A 7,924-nucleotide genomic window follows, 5' to 3' on the forward strand; every position below is an offset into this window, starting at 1 on the left:
GATCGAACACTTGAAGATGCTCTATCAAGAGCAAGCAAGGCATGAGAGGTTTGAAGTTTCAAAAGCCCTTTTTCAAAGCAAGTTAGCTGAGGGAGCCCCTGTAAGTCCCCATATGCTCAAGATGATTGGGTATGTGGAAAACCTTGAAAGGTTGGGTTTTCCCCTCGGAAAGGAACTTGCAACTGATTTGATCTTGCAATCGTTGCCAGATAGATTCAGTCAATTTGTCCTAAATTTCAATATGAATGATATGGATAAATCTCTTCCTGAACTGCTAGGCATGTTAAGAACAGCTGAGCAGAATCTGAAGACAAAAGGGAAGTCCATTCTGATGATCAGGAATGGAAAGAGACAGAACAAAAGGCCCACCAAGCAGGGTGATAAAGGGAAAGGCAAGGAAGTTGCCAAACCCAGACCCACTGTTGCTGCTTTGAAGCCTAGTGGAGGCATAGCAAAGGCAGACACCTGCTTCCATTGCGGTAAGACCAGACACTGGAAGAGAAACTGCCCAAAGTACTTGGAAGATACGAAGAATGGAGTAGAGACTTCAACTTCAGGTATTTTTGTTATTGAAATTAATTTATCTACTTCTGCATCATGGGTATTAGATACTGGATGCGGTTCTCACATTTGTACAAATGTGCAGGGGCTAAAAAGAAGTAGAGATTTGGCAAAAGGTGAAGTTGACCTACGAGTTGGCAATGGAGCAAAGGTTGCTGCTTTAGCCGTAGGAACTTATGTATTAACTTTACCTAGTGGTTTAATAATTCAGTTAGAGAACTGTTATTATGTACCTGCAATTAGCAGGAATATTATTTCCATTTCTTGTTTGGACAAGTTTGGTTTTTCATTTATAATAAAGAACAATTGTTGCTCAATTTATTTAAATGATATATTCTATGCTACTGCACAAATGAGCAATGGACTGTATGTCCTTGATCTCGAAATGCCTATATATAACATTAATACTAAAAGGATGAAACCTAACGAGTTAAATACAACTTACATTTGACATTGTCGATTAGGCCACATAAATGAGAAACGCATTTCCAAACTCCATAAAGATGGACTCTTGGACTCTTTTGATTATGAATCATATGAGACATGCAGATCTTGTTTAATTGGAAAGATGACAAAGTCTCCATTCACAGGAAAAGGTGAAAGAGCTAATGATCTTTTGGCCCTCATACATACTGATGTATGTGGACCACTGAACATACCAGCCAGAGGAGGTTTTCAGTACTTCATCACATTCACTGATGATTTTAATAGATATGGTTATGTGTATTTAATGAAACACAAATCAGAGTCCTTTGAAAAGTTCAAGGAATTCAAGAATGAAGTACAAAACCAACTAGGTAAGAATATTAAAACTCTTCGATCAGATCGAGGTGGTGAGTATTTAAGCCTAGAGTTTGATGACCATCTGAAAGAGTGTGGGATCCTATCCCAACTCACTACTCCTGGAACACCCCAATGGAATGGTGTATCTGAGAGAAGAAATCGAACCCTGTTAGACATGGTCCGATCCATGATGAGTCACGCCGATCTTCCAAACTCCTTTTGGGGACATGCACTATTGACAGCAGCTTACATACTTAACCGTGTTCCATCCAAAAAGGTTGAGAAGACACCATATGAGATATGGAGTGGTAAGAAACCACATATGTCTTACATAAAGATTTGGGGTTGCGAGGTTTATGTGAAACGACAAATTTCAACTAAGCCTGAGCCCAAATCTGACAAATGCTTATTTGTGGGATATCCTAAAGAAACAAGAGGGTATTACTTCTACAATCCTTCTGAGGGCAAAGTGTTTGTCGCTCGAACTGGAGTTTTCCTAGAAAAGGATTTTATTTCCAAAGGAACCAGTGGGAGGAAAGTAGAGCTTGAAGAAATTCAAGAATCACAAAGCATAGATACACCTATGGAGGAATTAGAGCAGGAAACACAAGAAGTTGTGGAAGAGCAACCTGCTCAAGTAGAACAAGACCAACGTAGGTCAAACAGGATACGTCAATTACCTGAGAGATATGGATATCTCATAACTGATCAAGGTGATGTATTACTCATGGATCAAGATGAGCCTGTGACCTACCAAGAGGCCATAACTGGTCCCGAGTCTGAGAAGTGGCTAGAAGCCATGAAATCTGAAATGGATTCCATGTACACAAACCAAGTTTGGACCTTGGTAGAGCCTCCTGTAGGAGTTAACCCTATAGGATGCAAGTGGGTCTTCAAAAGGAAGACTGACATGGATGGTAAGGTACATACCTATAAGGCAAGACTGGTTGCAAAAGGATATAAACAAATTCATGGGATTGACTATGATGAAACCTTTTCACCAGTTGCAATGCTTAAATCTGTTCGGATTTTACTTGCTATCGCTGCATATCATGATTATGAAATATGGCAGATGGATGTCAAAACTGCTTTCCTTAATGGAAATCTTCTTGAGGATGTGTACATGACACAGCCTGAAGGATTTGACATACCAGAGGAAACCCAAAAGATATGTAAGTTACAAAGATCAATCTATGGATTGAAGCAAGCTTCCAGAAGCTGGAATCTTCATTTTGATGAAACAGTAAAACAATATGGATTCATCAAGAACGAAGATGAGCCTTGTGTCTACAAGAAGGTTAGTGGGAGCATGATCGTTTTCCTGGTATTATATGTAGATGACATATTACTCATTGGAAACGATATCCCTACCCTACAACAAGTAAAGTCTTGGTTGGGGAAATACTTTTCTATGAAGGACCTAGGTGAAGCAGCCTATATATTAGGAATCAGAATCTATAGAGATAGATCACAAAAACTGCTTGGCCTAAGTCAGAGTACATACATAGACAAAGTGTTGAGACGCTTTAATATGCATGATTCCAAGAAAGGATTCATACCTATGCAACATGGTCTGTGTCTATCAAAAACACAATCCCCTTTAACTAAGGAAGAAAGGGATCGCATGAATAAGATTCCATATGCATCTGCAATAGGATCTATCATGTATGCCATGTTATGTACTCGACCAGATGTCTCATATGCTTTAAGTGCAACAAGTAGGTACCAATCTGATCCTGGTGATGCTCACTGGGTAGCTGTCAAGAATATCCTTAAGTATTTAAGAAGGACTAAGGACTCATTCTTGATATATGGAGGTCAGGAAGAGTTGACTGTAATTGGATACACCGATGCTAGCTTCCAGACAGATAAGGATGACTTTAGATCGCAATCTAGTTATGTGTTTTGCTTAAACGGTGGCGCTGTGAGCTGGAAAAGTTCAAAGCAAGATACAGTTGTTGATTCTACAACCGAGGCCGAGTATATTGCTGCCTCAAGTGCAGCAAAGGAAGCTGTTTGGATCAAAAAGTTCATTAGTGAACTTGGCATAGTTCCTAGCATTGTGGATCCCATTGGTCTCTACTGTGATAACAATGGTGCTATCGCACAAGCCAAGGAGCCTAGATCTCACCAACAATCCAAACACATACTTAGGCGTTATCATCTCATTCGAGAGATAATAGATAGAGGAGATGTGAAAATATGCAGAGTACCTACACTTGACAATATTGCTGACCCACTGACAAAGCCTCTTGCGCAACAGAAGCATGATGGCCATACTAGATCTATGGGTATTAAGGGTATGCCTGGTTGGCTCTAGTGCTAGTGGAAGATTGTTGGTGTAAGCCCTAGAGGCCAATACTTTTGGTACTTGTATCGAATTATTTATTAATAATAAAAGGCTTTTTCTTTATTACGTTTGTTTAATAAAGTCCCTGGAATAGATAGTCCGTTTAATGTATTAAGTGTGACTTAATCATGAGAACACATTAAACATAAGGACACTATTCTTAAAGTATCCGTAGTCGAGCTTTAGTGTGAAGTGGGATAACATTAAAGCATTAAGACTATTATGTTTGTAGACTGATGATCACATCTCATGGATCATGGATAAAGAGTTATCAAGTCTTAAACATAGGTATGAATATTAAGAGTAATATTTATACCGGATTGACCCGCTATAAGAATACTATATAGAAAGTTATGCAAAGTGTCATAAGTTATTCTCATGGTGATAATGGTGTATACCACTCTTCGACCTGAAACCACTATGGACCCTAGATGTAGAGTCGAATGCTTTATTGCTGATCAAACGTTGTCCGTAACTGGATAACCATAAAGACAGTTGATGGGTACTCCACGAAGCATGCTGAGGGACATGAGTGACCTAGATGGAATTTTCCCATCCTGCATAAAAGGATAAATGTCTATGGGCCCAATATTGAACTGGACAAGGATAACACAGTTTATGCCTTGTGTTCAATATAGACATAAGGGCAAAAGGATAATTATACACATAAGTATTATCACAGAAGGAATTGTCAGATCACATGACATTTTCGTGTCTTGGGTAGCAGTGATGTGTTGCTAGATACCGCTCACTGTTTATTATGTTAAATACGTGATTTAATATAATTGCCAATGCTGCGAGAACCTACAGGGTCACACACAGAGGACGGATTGATGAGAGATAGAGTAACTAAGGAATACCGTAAGGTACGGTGCCCTTAAGTGAATTATAGAACATCGTAAGGTACGGTGTACTTGAGTAGAATACGAAATATGGTAAGGTACAATGGGCTTAAGTGATTTTGGGCATATTAGAAGATATGGGCCAAAATACACTTAAGTGGGCCTTTTAGCTTGAAGCCCACACAAGTGGTTCTATAAATAGAACCCTTGTGCAGAAGCATTAATTGCGGTTGCATTATTTTCGTTTTCTCTCTCTCTCTCTCTCACTCAAAGCCTTCATTCGTACCAGCTAGCACTGTGATTGAAGGAATCCGTTCGTGTGGACTGAGTAGAGACGTTGTCATCGTTCAACGTTCGTGATCGCTCCGTGGATCTGCATCAAAGGTTTTGATCGTCACAAGAGATCTGTACCAAAGGTTTCAATCGTCACAAGAGGTAAATATTCTATCACTGATCATGACCATTCGTAAGGATCTCTAAAGGAGAAAATTTTAATTTCCGCTGCGTTTTGGACCACAATTCTCCTTCACCTTCTACTACAAGGTGATGTCTTTCGGCTTGAAGAATGCTAGGGCAACATATCAATGGGAGATGGTGACTCTTTTTCATGACATGATTCATAAAGAGATTGAGGTTTACGTCGATGATATGATTGAAAAATCGCAAACATAGGAAGATCACATTGTTTATCTGCAAAAGCTATTTGCAAGATTGAGAAAATTTAGGCTGCAGCTAAGTCCTAACAAGTTCACTTTCAGTGTAAGATCTGGTAAACAACTGGAATTCATAGTGAACCAATAAGGAATCAAAGTCAATCATGACAAGGTCAGAACCATACAAATTATGCTGACACCAACACAAAGAAAGAGGTTCGTGGTTTGCTAGGGAAATTGAACTACATTGCTAGATTCATCTCACACCTTACAACCACATAAAAACCACTTTTTAAGTTGTTACAAAAAGATCAAGTTTTCGAGTGAAACAAAGATTGTCAATGGGCATTCAAAACGATAAAATAATATTTGCAAGAACCCTCAATCTTGATACTCCCTATTCAGGGAAGACCGTTCTGTTGGTGTAAGCCCTAGAGGCCAATACTCTTGGTACTTGTATCAGAGTTATTTATTAATAATAAAAGGCTTTTTCTTTATTATGTTTGTTTAATAAAGTCCCTAGAATAGCTAGTCCGCTTAATGTATCAAGTGTGACTTAATCATGAGATCACATTAAACATAAGGACATTATTCTTAAAGTATCCGTAGTCGAGCTTTATTGTGAAGTGGGATAACATTAAAGCATTAAGACTATTATGTATATAGACTGATGATCACATCTCATGGATCATGGATAAGGAGTTATCAAGTCTTAAACATAGGTATGAATATTAAGAGTAATATTTATATTAGATTGACCCGCTATGAGAATACTATATAGAATGTTATGCAAAGTGTCATAAGTTATTCTCATAGTGATAATTTTGTATACCACCCTTAGACCTGAAGCCACTATGGACCCTAGATGTAGAGTCGAGTGCCTTATTGCTGATCAAACATTGTCCGTAACTAGATGACCATAAATACAGTTGATGGGTACTCCACGAAGCATGCTGAGGGACATGAGTGACCTAGATGGAATTTTCCCATCCTGTATAACAGGATAAATGTCTATGGGCCCAATATTGAATTGGACAAGGATGACACACTCTATGCCTTGTGTTCAATATAGACATAAGGGCAAAAGGGTAATTATACACATAACACACAAAAGGACGGATTGATGAGAGATAAAGTAACTAAGGAATACCGTAATGTACGGTGCACTTAAATGAATTGTAGAACATCGTAAGGTACGGTGTACTTAAGTAGAATACAAAATATGGTAAGGTACCACGCGCTTAAGTGATTTTGGCATATTATAAGATTTGGGCCACATACACTTGAGTGAGCTTTTTAGCTTGCAGCCCACATAAGTGGTTCTATAGAAGCATTCGTGTAGTTGCAATTTCGTTTTTCTCTCTCTCTCTCTCTCTCTCTCTCTCTCTCTCTCTCTCTCACACACACACACACACACACACACACACACACTCAAAGCCTTCATTCGTAGAAGCTAGCACTGAGATTGAAGGAATCCATTCGTGTGGGCTGAGTAAAGGCGTTGTCATCGTTCAACGTTCGTGATCGCTCTGTAGATCTGCATCAAAGGTTACAATCGCCACAAGAGGTAATGATTCTATCACTGATCATGCCCATTCGTAAGGATCACTAAAGGAGAAATTTTAAATTCCACTGCATTTTGGATCGCTTTTCTCCTTCACTAAAGTCTCTAAATCTCTTTCCCATTGCAGGAGGAACACACATATGTACTTTTTGACCAATACACTCCATATGATCCCAACCGATTAACAACCACTCTATAATGGTCATCTATAAATTTAGAAAACCATATTCATCACCCCTCGGAGAACCTTCTACTATAAGATGATGTCTTTCGGCTTGAAGAATGCTAGGACAACATATCAATGGGAGATGGTGACTCTCTTTCATGACATGATTCATAAAGAGATTGAGGTTTACGTCGATGATATGATTGAAAAATCCCAAACATAGGAAGATCACATTGTTGATCTGCAAAAGCTATTTGCACGATTGAGAAAATTTAGGCTGCAGTTAAGTCCTAACAAGTTCACTTTTGGTGTAAGATCTGGTAAACTACTGGAATTCATAGTGAACCAATAAGGAATCGAAGTCAATCATGACAAGGTCAGAACCATACAAATTATGCTGACACCCAACATAAAGAAAGAGGTTCGTGGTTTGCTAGGGAAATTGAACTACATTGCTAGATTCATCTCACACCTTACAACCACCTAAAAACCATTTTTTAAGTTGTTACAAAAAGATCAAGTTTTCGAGTGAAACAAAGATTGCCAATGTGCATTCAAAATGATAAAACAATATTTGCAAGAACCATCAATCTTGATACTCCCTATTCAGGGAAGACCGTTCTGTTGGTGTAAGCTCTAGAGGCCAATACTTTTGGTACTTATACCAGAGTTATTTATTAATAATAAAAGACTTTTTCTTTATTATGTTTGTTTAATAAAGTCCCTAGAATAGTTAGTTCGTTTAATGTATCAAGTGTGACTTAATCATGAGATCACATTAAACATAAGGAAACTATTCTTAAAGTATCCGTAGTCGAGCTTTATTGTGAAGTGGGATAACATTAAAGCATTAAGACTATTATGTATATAGACTGATGATCATATCTCATGGATCATGGATAAGGAGTTATCAAGTCTTAAACATAGGTATGAATATTAAGAGTAATATTTATACTGGATTGACCCGCTATGAGAATACTATATAGAATATTATGCAAAGTGTCA

This window comes from Lathyrus oleraceus, chromosome 3, assembly GCF_024323335.1.
Source record: "Lathyrus oleraceus cultivar Zhongwan6 chromosome 3, CAAS_Psat_ZW6_1.0, whole genome shotgun sequence".
NCBI lineage: Eukaryota > Viridiplantae > Streptophyta > Magnoliopsida > Fabales > Fabaceae > Lathyrus > Lathyrus oleraceus.